A 14116-nucleotide genomic window follows, 5' to 3' on the forward strand; every position below is an offset into this window, starting at 1 on the left:
GTAACTACTATAAGGATAAACTCTATATAGTAAATAGGTCGTTTAATCTATACTTACTAATTACTACCTCCGAATTATCTAGAACTAGAATCGTTAGAATATAAACCGATAATATACTAATCCTTACTAACTAAGAGTTCTAGTAAGTAGAGGCTAACTACCTTATATTTATAAGTAAACCTAAGGAATAACTAATAGCTAATACGCTCTTAATCTTTAATAGATATACTATATTACTAGATAACGATAATATCTATATTATACTAAAAGGATAAGGTAAATAACTTAGCTTTATTTATAACGTCGATAGCTATATAGTATAACGAGTATAAGGTACTTACCTAGTATCTATATATTAACTAGAAGCTACTTTTAACTTCTTAGTAGTAGCTTAATTAAAGATACTAACCTCTAATAATATTAAGGCTCTTAATAAGCGAATCTAATAGTAAATAAATAACCTTAACTATAGTTTAATATACTAACTACTAAACCTTAATTCGATAGTATTATATATCTTTATTAATAGCTTATTCGTAAATAATAAGGACTTCTTATTATAAATCGGTTACCTAATCGTTATTAGTACCGAATTAACTACTACTAGCTTATTTACTATAACTAGTAATATCGTTTATTAGAGCTTAACTAAAAGTAAATAGATAGATAGATAATTCTTATACGCCGGTCTACCTCTTTTAACTAGAGTAAGTAGTACGCTCTATAGATTTCGGTTAAGGGAAAAGCTTACGAAAAACCCTCGTATATCTCTTTATTTATAGCCTATATAGCCGCTTCCTTTACTTCTATTTTCCTTCGGATAATACTAGATATCTAGTAAGTCCTCCTTTTACTAGGCTCTATCCTTCCTCTTCTCTCTTCTCTTTTCCTTCTATATCTCTTCTCTTATAAGTAAGAATTAGTCTAGGACCCCTTCTTAGATAAGCTACTTTGCTATTATATATAGCCCTCTCTTTATATTAGCTAGATCCTTCTAGTTTATAAATACCTCTACCTAGAATAGTTAGTATCTTCTCTCGTTCTATTTTAGGCAGAATATATATATATGTTTTAGTGTCTTATAACTCTGCCTATATTCGTAGTCTAGTATAAAACCTAGAACTCTCCTTCTAGTAAGGTATTGCTTTATTCTAATATACTCTATCCTTAAGAGTATAACTATTATACTCTCTAGTCTAGTAAGTCCTTTATATAGAGTTAGTCTAATAGCAGAGAAGGTAGTAGTTTTCTATACTAGTAGTTATTCCTCTCCTACTCTTACTCTTCTCTCTTTCTTATTTCTTTTCTATCTTCTATCCTACTAGTATTTAGCCTACTATACCTTACTGCCTAGGTATACCTATATCGTTATTTCTTAGCCTTATACTATTTAGAGGATTTCCTCCTATCTAGTTTAGGTTAGTAGTATAGGTTGCCTAGCTCTCTTTCCTACTTATACTTATCTTTTAATCTCCCTATACCTGTCTTTAATATACTAGTATATAGGTTAGGTATCTTGCTTTTTAGATACTTGCCTAGCTAGGTTCTAGATATATAAATAGAGAGGAGTAATATTTGCTTCTCTCTCTAGAACTATAGTTATAACTAACTTATATACTCCTATAATGTTTCTTAGGGCCTCTCTCTAGATCTTCTTAATAGGTTTAGTAAGGTTCCTATAGTAGCTTTATATACTCTCTAGGTTAGACTAGACTTAGTAGCTAAAGGTAATAGCTAGTCTTACTACTACTATATAGAGGTGCCTTGCTTTTTAGAAGGATACTCTCTATATAGACTTATATAGTCTCTAAAGTAATTGTATTTAGTAGGCTCTCTTTTCTGCTATTTATTTAATATATAGGCCCTATTTAAGTTTAGTATCTACCTATACTCCGAGGAGTCTAAGTAATAGTAGTAGTTCTCTATTAAATCTCTAGATTTAGACTATAGCCTTAAAGTTATACTTCCTGCTTCTAGTAAAGTAGATTAGCTAATATTTCTATAGTATAAATTCTGCTCTATATCTCCTTACCTATTCTTTATATTTCTAGTAGACTTTCTTAAGTTGCCTATAGTTATTCTCTATTAATATACTATATATAAGGATATTAGAGTTATCTATAAACTCTATTACTAAAGTAGTCTCTTTATAGAGTATTAGGAGTAGAGTAGAGGTAAAGAAAAGGAAGAGGATTAAGAATAGAGTAGAGCCTTAGGGAATTCCTATATTTTAGAGCCTTAGTTAGTCTATAAAGTCTCTAAGCCTTAGGTAGGTAGTCCTATCTTAGAGGAATAATTAGATAAAGCTAATAGTATAGTCTAGGAAGCCTTTTATTCTAATATTATAAAGTAGCCTCTAGTAGGAGACCTTATTAAATACCTCTAAGATATCGAGGCAGAGTATAGATACTATAGCTCCTAGCTTAGTTTCCTAGATAGTTTTTACTTACTTAGTAATAAGGTCTAATACTAAGGTAGTAGACCTACTAGGCTTAGTACCTATTTATTCTTCTAGGAGGAGCTTCCTTTCTTTAGTCTCTTTAGATATCCTCTTAGTAACTATAGCTTCTAGGACCTTTACTATTATATTAAGTAGAGCAATAGGTCTATATACTCCTAGCTTTAAGTAGTCTAGCTTCTATAGTTTCCTAAGTACTACTATTATAGAGTGCTTAAAGGCTTTAGAGTAGTATACTATCCTTAGGTATATAGTAAAGAGTTTAGCTAGGATTAGGGAAAGTTGTTCTCTATACTCTTTTAGTAGGAGGTTTAGTATTTAGTTAGGTCCTAGGGCCTTATTACTAGGCAGTTTTCTAAGGACTTCTTCTACTTCCTTTAGTTAAACCTTAACCTCTATCTAGAATTAAGGTAGTAGTTAGGTATATTAGATATTACTTAAGTCTGCCTCTCTTAGGTCTAGGAAGAAGTATCTTACTAGGATTATAGCCTTCCCCTTATTAGTGTCTCTATTATACTCTATATCGGCTAGGCTTAGGAAGTATAGTAGCTAGTGCTCTTAGTTAGCTCCCTCTCTAGTCTATTTAGCTATTTTCTAGATTTTCTTAGAGTCCTCTATAACTTCTTTTATTAGTCTCCTCTAAGCTAGGTTCTACTTTCTCCTTATAGCCTTACTTCTTATATATAATACTTTAAGGTATAGCTTATAGCTCTATTCTATTTTATAGTTCCTCTATTCTCTTCTCCTTCTCCTTACTAGCTTTATAGCCTCCTTATATTCCTAGGTTTATACTATCTTTATATAGCTTAATAGTCTAGCTATTAGAACTATCTCCTCTATAATCCTCTAGATAGAGGATTATATTCTATAGGCTAGTATATCTAGGTATTCCCTTATATTAAGTAGGAGTTAGTTAAGTTAGTTAGTATCTTAGGCTATAAGGTCCTAGATTCTATCCTAGTTAGTAGCTTTCTACTACTTTCTCTAGCTTCTTCCTCTTAGCTCTTAGAGGTTAATATAGAGAGTTGTCCTAAGAGGGATATAGTTAGAGCTATATATCTCTTCTAGGAGGGCTTTATATTCTTAGATTAGGTTTTAGAGGGAGAGGCTAACAAAGACTAGGTCTAGTATTTAGTAGCTAGCTATATATCTTTCCTATATAATTGTCCCTAGCTCTAGAGCTAGCTATAGTTAGGCCTCTATAATTGTTTTAATAAGCTTATCTACTATAGTATATTAGGTTTAGGTTATATTTCCTCTCTATTTTAGGTAGTAGAGGTTAAAGTCTCCTACTACTATATAGCTTGCTTTTATATCCTCTAGAGTTTATAATAGTACTTCTTATAGTATAGAGATAGTCTCTTCTTATCTATAGCTTATTAGCTCTAAGAAGTTATAGTAGTTATAGATAGAGATAGTTCCTATAGGTATCTAGACTTAGATAGTTACTAAGTTACCTATATTATAGAAGAGTAGTTTCTAGCTATTAGTTCTAACTTTATCTAATATAAGTATTGCTACTCTTAAGTTCTACTAGGGTAGGAGGACTATAGAGTATCCTTTCTTAGCCTTAGTCCTACTATTTATAGTATTAAGCTATAGTTCTTATAGTACTATTACTATAGCCTCTTCTATAGCTTAGCTATCTAGTAGTAGAGTTTAGGTAGTATTTAACCTATTAATATTATATTAGTAGATTATTAGGGTTTAGCTACTTATAAGATTTATAGAATTCTTAGAAGAGGAGCTTAATTAGGTTAATATCTATATCTTCCTAGTTAGTACTTATTACCTCTTAGATGTCCTTATTCTCCTATATAAGAGGGAAATAGAGCTTGCTTACTTGCCTCCTACTAGCTATTACTGCTACTATAGTACCTAGAGGCCTGCCTTTATATCTAATATCCCTCTATAGAGGCTTAGCTAGTAGGGCTTTCCTTTTAAGGATTAGAGGTTCTATATTACTATCTCCTTATATTAGGCCTAAGGCTGTCTTCTATTACTTTTTAAACTACTCTAAGAATGCTCTTACTTTAGCCTTTATAGTAGCTTTATAGCTATATTAGAGGGAGTATGCCTTATAGTCTCTCTTATAGTTATAGTATTTAATTTTCTTCTCCTTATAGCTATCTATTCTATACTTCCCTATATAGTTTCTATATATATCTTCTATAGCTTTATAGTAGGTAGTAATATACCTAAAGCTATTATACTTAAGGTATTATATAATCCTCTACTATAGGTAGTATAGTTCTACTATATACTATATTAACCTAATAGTAATACCTCTCCTATATATTTCTCTTATAGTTTGTCTATCCTATACTACTATAACTACTAATAAGAAGTTAGTCTTTTCTCTTGCTCTCTAATTCTTAAGCTAAAAGGCCTTCCTAATTTTAAGCCTCTTTAGGAACTAGATAAGGTTGTCTTAGTCGAGTTAGACCTAGCTATTTATATCCTCTAGCTTCTAGGATGTCCTAATACTATATATAATTACCTAGGTGCTTAGTATTACTACCTAGGCCTCTAGGTATATAGCTTTAAGCTAAGACTAGTCCTTCTCTAGCCTACTTTTCTCTTCTTCTCTATAGAGGATAACTTTAAGGTCTCTACTTAGGAGCTTTTATATAGCCTTAAACTACTATACTCCTAGTTTCCTTCTAAGCTCTTTATAGCTTATCTTCTTTGCTATCTCCCTTTCTTCTTAGTTTCCTATCCTTACTAAGATAGTTATAGATACCTAAGGCTAGGACCTTAGTATTATATTTCTAATTTAGGCTATCTAGGCCTATATTTTAGAGGTAGTAGTAGTAGGTATTAGGCGGCTCTAGAGGGTTTTCTAGATAGCTTAAAGAGTCTAGGACTCTTCCTAGCAGAGGGCGAGGTAGAGGAGAGCCTATTAGGCCTATTAGAGAAGGAGGAGAGTTAGAGAGAGAGAAAGAGTTATCTAGATATCGAGGTAACTCTAGATTTGTTCTATAAGTGTTTTTAGGTTCTTTTAGATTATTAGTTTTAGAGTATTAGTATTAGTAGTTGTTTTCTAGCCTTATTAGCTAGAGAGAAGTAGTTGCGGGCGGATTTAGGCCGCCTAGGAGTTAGAGTCGTAACCTCCTCCTCCTAGGCTCTCTCCTCTACTCGTAGCGTTATAGTATCGGTCGGGAGGTATTATCGCGTATTAGGAGGCCTCGAGGCCTCCCGCCGTCGTCGTCGTCGCCTGCTAGGGCGCGTTTATTTTTCTTAGTATAATAATAGATCCTAAGGAGAAGGCGTTACTAGCTCCGAATTTAATATAGTAAGTACTTTATATCGACTAGTTAAGCTTAATTTTAGGCCTTAATTACTATAGAGCCTTAACTTAATTAATTCTAGTAGTAGATACCTCGGAGGCTCTAGTATTAGGTAAGATACCTTAGAATATAGCGCTTAAATAATAGATAGATAGATAGTTCTTATACGCCGGTCTACCTCTTTAAACTAGAGTAAGTAGTACGCTCTATAGATATCGGTCGAAGGAAAAGCCTTCGAAAAACTCTCGTATATCCCTTTATTTATAGCCTATATAGCCGCTTTCTTCGCTTCTATTCTCCTTCGGATAATACTAGGTATCTAGTAAGTCCTCCTCTTACTAGGCTCTATTCTTCCCTTTCTCTCTTCTCTTATCCTTCTATACCTCTTCTCTTATAAGTAAGAATTAGTCTAGGACCCCTTCTTAGATAAGCTACTTTGCTATTATATATAGCTCTCTCTTTATATTAGCTAGATCCTTCTAGTTTATAGATCCTTCTACTTAGAATAGTAGGTATCTTCTCTTGTTCTATTTTAGGTAGAATATATATATATATTTTAGTAGCCTACGAAGTCCTATTATATACCTCTACGCGGTCGTAGGTAGAAACAGATAGCTTCGGCTATACTAGCAAAGTGTAGGGCGGCTAGATACCTATAAAGATAGGAAGAAAGCGATAAAAAAAAAAGAAAGTCTAGAAATCTATAGAAGCGTATACCGGGCGAACTCTAACGAATACTATAAACTAGAGCTAGCGCGGCTAGAACTAATATAAGACTTAGTACTAAGAGACTAGACTAGAATCTCTAGATAGTAAATTCTATCCTAGGCTTAGGAGCTAGAGTAGTAACCTAGTACTAAAATAAGCTAAAGAGAAGGAAGGAGTATACTATAATTAAAGCTTTAAAGTAAAGCAGGAAGAGCAGAGAGGAGTATAGGACAAAGTAGCTAAAACTATAAAGGAAAACGTCCTAGTCTAGGTAGAAGGCAGGATAATAAGCTAAATAAGAGGCCTAGAAACCTCTTAGAAAGTACTCTAGAGAGAAAGGAGGACATACCTCTATATACTAGTATATACCTCTAGCACTACTAGGTTTAACTACTTATTCTAAGGGATTAGGAACCCCGTCTATAGGGCCTATTAGCTTACTAGGTCCTATAGCAGAATTATATAATAACTAGTAGAACTATAGGAACAGAGATATTTATCTAAGGTCTAGCTCTTCTAGATACCTTATAACTAACCCTAAAGGTAGAGTATCTAATAAAAGCAACTCTTATTCTATATTTAAGGCTACCTATAACGGAAGGGCTAGTTTAGAATACTACTACTTAATACAATTTCTATAAATATAGGTTATATAACTTAGATACTAAGTAAGGTAGAAAGTTTAGAGTAGGATCTTAATATTAGAGAGAGCTCCTACTATAGACTAGCAAGAAAGAGTTAGATATAAGATTAATATAGATACTAGCGTAGAGACTAAGACTATATATATAGGCTTAAGTCCCTAAGCTAGTAGGTAAGAGGATTAGGCTCCTAAGTACTAATAATATAAGAAATAACTAAGGAGAACTATATTACAAAGGAACTAAACTATTAAGATAACATAAATTGTCCTAAGGAGAACTAGGAACTATAGAAGCGGCAGGCTATATAGAGCTTACTATAAAATATAAGGATATAAGGAGGTTTTTCTGCCGGAGTACTAGTACGAGAGCTTTTCTACCTACGAAATATATAGAGCGTGCTACTTACTCTATTTAAAAGAGGTAGACTAGCGTATAAGAGTTATCTATCTATATATTTTAGTATCTTATATCCCTATCTATATTCGTAGTCTAGTATAAATCCTAGGACTCTTCTTTTAGTAAAGTATTGCCTTATCCTAATATACTCTATTCTTAAGAGTATAACTATTATACTCTCTAGTCTAGTAAGTCCTTTATATAGAGTTAGTCTAATAGTAGAGGAGGTAGTAGTTTTCTATACTAGTAGTTATTCCTCTCCTATTATAAGAGCTAGGAGTATATAGCTCGAGAGGCGTAGCTTATTAGGCGTTAAGGTATAACGGCTAGTACCGCTTATACTTAGCGTAGAATAAAAGTACGCAGAACGTATATAAACTAACGAGGCAAGAATTATTCTTAATATCTCTAGATAGGGAGTCTAGAGGCGCTTAATATATTGCTATATTCTACTCTTATACCTATCCTTACTCTTCTCTTTTTTTTTTTTCTTTCCTATCTTCTATTCTAGTAATATTTAGCCTACTATACCTTATAGCCTAGGTATACTTATATTATTATTTTATAGCCTTATACTATCTAGAGGATTTCTTCCTATCTAGTTTAAGTTAGTAGTATAGGTTACCTAGCTCCTCTTCCTATTTATACTTACCTTTTAATCTCTCTATACTTATCTTTAATATACTAATATATAGGTTAGGTATCTTGCTTCTTAGATACTTGCCTAGCTAGGTCCTAGGTATATAAATAGAGAGAAGTAATATTTGCTTCTCTCTCTAGAATAGCTATTATAACTAACTTATATACTTCTATAATACTCCTTAGAGCCTCTCTCTAGATCTTCTTAATAGGTTTAGTAAGGTTCCTATAGTAGCTTTATATACTCTCTAGGTTAGACTAGACTTAGTAGCTAAAGGTAATAGCTAGTCTTACTACTACTATATAGAGATACTTTACTTTTTAGAAGGATACTCCCTATATAGACTTATATAGTCTCTAAAGTAATTATATTTAGTAGGCTCTCTTTTCTACTACTTATTTAATATATAGGCTCTATTTAAGTTTAGTATCTACCTAAACTCTAAGGAGTCTAAATAATAGTAGTAGTTCTCTATTAAATCTCTAGATTTAGACTATAGCTTTAAGGTTATACTTCCTACTCCTAGTAAAGTAGATTAGCTAGTATTTCTATAGTATAAATTCTGCTCTATATCTCCTTACCTATTCTTTATATTTCTAGTAGGCTTTCTTAAGTTGCCTATAGTTGTCCTCTATTAATATACTATATATAAGGATATTAGAGTTATCTATAAACCCTATTACTAAAGTAGTTTCTTTATATAGTATTAGGAGTAGAGTAGAGGTAAAGAAAAGGAAGAGGATTAGAGATAGAATAGAGCCTTAGGGAATTCCTATATTTTAGAGCCTTAGTTAGTCTATAAATTCTCTAAGCCTTAGGCAGGTAGTCCTATCTTAGAGGAATAATTAGATAAAGCTAATAGTATAGTCTAGAAAGCCTTTTATTCTAATATTATAAAGTAGCTTCTAGTAGGAGACCTTATTAAATACTTCTAAGATATTAAGGTAGAGTATAGATACTATAGCTCCTAGCTTAGTTTTCTAGATAGTTTTTACTTACTTAGTAATAAGGTCTAATACTAAGGTAGTAGACCTACTAGGCCTAGTACCTATTTATTCTTCTAGGAGGAGCTTCCTTTCTTTAGTCTCTTTAGATATTCTTTTAGTAACTATAGCTTCTAGGACCTTTACTATTATATTAAGTAGAGTAATAGGTCTATATACTCCTAGCTTTAAGTAGTCTAGCTTCTATAGTTTCCTAAGTACTACTATTATAGAGTACTTAAAGGCTTTAGAGTAGTATACTATTCTTAGGTATATAGTAAAGAGTTTAGCTAAGATTAGAGAAAGTTATTCCCTATACTCTTTAAGTAAGAGGTTTAGTATTTAGTTAGGTCCTAGAGCCTTATTACTAAGTAGTTTCCTAAGAACTTCTTCTATCTTCTTTAGTTAAATCTTAACTTCTATCTAGAATTAGAGTAGTAGTTAGGTATATTAGATATTACTTAGGTCTACTTCTCTTAGGTCTAGGAAGAAGTGTCTTACTAGAATTATAGCCTTCCTCTTATTAGTATCTCTATTATACTCTATATTAGCTAGGCTTAGGAAGTATAGTAGCTAGTACTCTTAGTTAGCTCTCTTTCTAGCCTATTTAGCTATTTTCTAGATTTTCTTAGAGTCCTCTATAACTTCTTTTATTAGTCTTCTCTAAGCTAGGTTCTACTTTCTCCTTATAGCCTTACTTCTTATATATATTACCTCTAGGTATAGCTTATAGCTCTATTCTATCTTATAGTTCCTCTATTCTTTTCTTCTCCTTCTTACTAGCTTTATAGCCTCCTTATATTCCTAGGTCTATACTATCTTTATATAGCTTAATAGTCTAGCTATTAGAACTATTTTCTCTATAATCCTCTAGATAGAGGATTATATTCTATAGGCTAGTATATCTAGGTATTCTTTTATATTAAGTAGGAGTTAGTTAAGTTAGTTAGTATTTTAGGCTATAAGGTCTTAGATTCTATCCTAGTTAGTAGCTTTCTACTACTTTCTCTAGCTTCTTTCTTTTAGTTCTTAGAGGTTAATATAGAGAGTTATCCTAAGAGGGATATAGTTAGAGCTATATATCTCTTCTAGAAGAGCTTTATATTCTTAGATTAGGTTTTAGAGAGAGAGGCTAATAAAGACTAGGTCTAGTATTTAGTAGCTAGCTATATATCTTTCCTATATAATTATCTCTAGCTCTAGAGCTAGCTATAGTTAGGCCTCTATAATTGTTTTAATAAGCTTATCTACTATAGTATATTAGGTTTAAGTTATATTTCCTTTCTATTTTAGGTAGTAGAGGTTAAAGTCTCCTACTACTATATAGCTTACTTTTATGTCCTCTAGAATTTATAATAGTACTTCTTAGAGTATAGAGATAGTCTCTTCTTATTTATAGCTTATAGACTCTAAGAGGTTATAGTAGTTATAGATAGAGATAGTTCCTACGAGTATCTAGACTTAGATAGTTACTAGGTCGCCTATATTATAGAAGATTAGTTTCTAGCTATTAGTTCTAACTTTGTCTAATATAAGTATTACTACTCTTAGGTTCTACTAGAGTAGAAGGACTATAGAGTATCCTTTCTTAGCCTTAGTCCTACTATTTATAGTATTAAGCTATAGTTCTTATAGTACTATTACTATAGCCTCTTCTATAGCTTAGCTATCTAGTAGTAGGGTTTAGGTAGTATTTAACCTATTAATATTATATTAGTAGATTATTAGAGTTTAGCTACTTATAGGATTTATAGGATTCTTAGAGGAGGAGCTTAATTAGATTAATATCTATATCTTCCTAGTTAGTACTTATTACCTCTTAGGTATCCTTATTCTCCTATATAAGAGGGAAATAGAGCTTGCTTACTTGCCTCCTACTAGCTATTGCTGCTACTATAGTACCTAGGGGCCTGCCTTTATATCTAATATCCCTCTATAGAGGCTTAGCTAGTAGGGCTTTCCTCTTAAGGATTAGAGGTTCTATATTACTATCTCCTTATATTAGGCCTAAAGCTATCTCCTATTGCTTTTTAAACTACTTTAAGAATGCTTTTACTTTAGCCTTTATAGTAGCTTTATAGCTATATTAGAGGGAGTATACCTTATAGTCTCCTTTATAGTTATAGTATTTAATTTTCTTCTCCTTATAGCTATCTGTCCTATACTTCCTTATATAGTTTCTATATATATCTTCTATAGCCTTATAGTAGGTAGTAATATACCTAAAGCTATTATACTTAAGGTATTATATAATCTTCTACTATAGGTAGTATAGTTCTACTATATACTATATTAACCTAATAGTAATGCCTCTCCTATATATTTCCCTTATAGTTTGTCTATCCTATACTACTATAACTACTAATAAGAAGTTAGTCTCTTCCCTTGCTCTCTAATTCTTAAGCTAAAAGGCTTTCCTAATTTTAAGCTCCTCTAGGAACTAGGTAAAGTTATCTTAGTCGAGTTAGACCTAGCTATTTATATCCTCTAGCTTCTAGGATGTCCTAATACTATATATAATTACCTAGGTGCTTAGTATCTCTACCTAGGCCTCTAGGTATATAGCCTTAAGCTAAGACTAGTCCTTCTCTAGCCTACTTTTCTCTCCTTCTCTATAGAGGATAACTTTAAGGTCTCTACTTAGGAGCTTTTATATAGCCTTAAACTACTATACTCCTAGTTTCCTTCTAAGCTCTTTATAGCTTATCTTCTTTACTATCTCTCTTTCTTCTTAGTTTCCTATCCTTACTAAGATAGTTATAGATACCTAAGGCTAGGGCCTTAGTATTATATATCTAATTTAGGCTATCTAGGCCTATATTTTAGAGGTAGTAGCAGTAGGTATTAGGCGGCTCTAGAGAGTTTTCTAGATAGCTTAAAGAGTCTAGGACTCTTCCTAGTAGAGGGCGAAGTAGAGAAGAGCCTATTAGGCCTATTAGAGAAGAAGGAGAGTTAGAGAGAGAGAAAGAGTTATCTAGATATCGAGGTAACTCTAGATCTGTTCTATAAGTGTTTTTAGGTTCTTTTAGATTATTAGTTTTAGAGTATTAGTATTAGTAGTTATTTTCTAGCCTTATTAGCTAGAGAGAGGTAGTTATAGGCAGATTTAGGCCGCCTAGGAGTTAGAGTTACAACCTCCTTCTTCTAGGCTCCCTTCTCTACTTATAGTATTATAGTATTAGTTAGAGAGTATTATTGCGTATTAGGAGGCCTCGAGGCCTTCTACCGTCGTCGTCGTCGCCTACTAGAGCGCGCTTATATTTTTTTCCTTACGAATTATTAATAATACTAAAGAATAGTTTCTACGCTTAAATAATAGTTAGCTATAAAGATTTACTTAATTAGAACTTATAAGAGCTAGAAGTATATAGCTCGAGAGGCGTAGCTTATTAGACGTTAAGGTATAACGGCTAGTACTACTTATACTTAGCGTAGGATAAAAGCACGTAGAACGTATATAAACTAACGAGGCAAGAATTATTCTTAATATCTCTAGATAAGGAGTCTAGAGGCGCTTAATATATTGCTATATTCTACTCTTATAATTATAATTCTTCTACTTTATCGAGAGTAGCAATCTATTAAGGCCTATTATACTTACGCGAAACGTATCCGCCTAGCGGACTAACTATAACGACGACGTACCGAACGACAGATAGCTATTAGACTATATCGAAGAGATATTAGAATCCGGAATAGTATAAGCTAAAGAGGAATAAGACGAGGATATAAGTAATACCGACGACGCTAGTAACGCGGATATAATATATAGGCGCCTCTAAGCTAAAAATAATACGTTACGCGAATAGCTAGAGATCTATACTCTTAAGGCTAAGAACGAACGCTTACTAAGAGAGGTATAGATAATTAAATTACTAGTACGGCTAAGCGCGATAGCGCTAGGCCTTAGATAGCTAATACTTTAGTAAGACGGCGCGTCCGTAAGTTATACGAGTAGCGTACGTTCCGAAAGCGACGAGTATAGCTTATACGAGTCTATTAAGCTACGTGCGCCTAAGCTCTTTAAGAGTAAGACTATAAAGGAGGTATATAAATTTATCTATACTCTCGAAGTAAACTTTATAGCTATACTAAAGAGGTTTCCGATAGATTACTAGAAGGTAATTATAGGTATTATATACCTCGTAGGCGAAGCGTAAGAGGTATAGTATAATAAATACCTAGGCGTTCTACCTATAGGATATACCTAGTCTCGGTTCTATTAATTCCTATACGATATCGTCGGGGATTAAGCGAACTATATACTTCTTATAACTATAGAGTACGAGAATATACGCTAGAGTAAGAGCTAGAGCGTACGATAGTTCGTAATAGACCTTAGTAACCTAGAGTCTTAGTTAGGTAACTATACTAAGGCGTAGCTAGTATACTAGTTCCTCGCAAAACTAAAGCTATTACTACGTAAGGATATTATTAAGAACTATACTATCTCTAATAAGCGTACCGACCTTATTGCTCTAGTAAGGCGCCTCGAGTAAGCTAAGAAGGCTATACCTTATAAGCCGTATCGTAGTAATACCGAGAATAAGTAGACTAAGCGTAAGTATACCGATAGTAATACTCCTTATAAAGAGGCCTCCGGTTCGACTAGTAGCTAATATAATACTAATAGTAGTAAGCCGAGAGGTAAACGTAAAGGTAAGAGCAAGAGCTAGCAACTAACGTACTACGTATATAACGAGGTTAGCTATATTAGTCCTAACTACCCGAACTCTAAGAAAGATAGTAATAAGCTAGCTATTCGTAGAGTAACTATAGTAAAGAAGTAGAGAGCGAAAAAAGCTAAGGTACCGGAGATAACGCGCGAGTTACCGGCGCTAAGCTAGATAGCGATAACTCTCTACTAGTTTAGAGCGTACTAGCGACGCGCGTAGAAGAAGAAGTCGAAACGTAGTTAGGTAGCAAGCTAGCCGCTTTCCTTCTCGACGATACTATAGATATTAATATAATATTAAGAGCCTTTGTTCTATAGTATA

The sequence above is a fragment of the Cercospora beticola genome, chromosome 8 (genome assembly GCF_033473495.1).
Source record: "Cercospora beticola chromosome 8, complete sequence".
Taxonomy (NCBI): Eukaryota; Fungi; Ascomycota; class Dothideomycetes; order Mycosphaerellales; family Mycosphaerellaceae; genus Cercospora; species Cercospora beticola.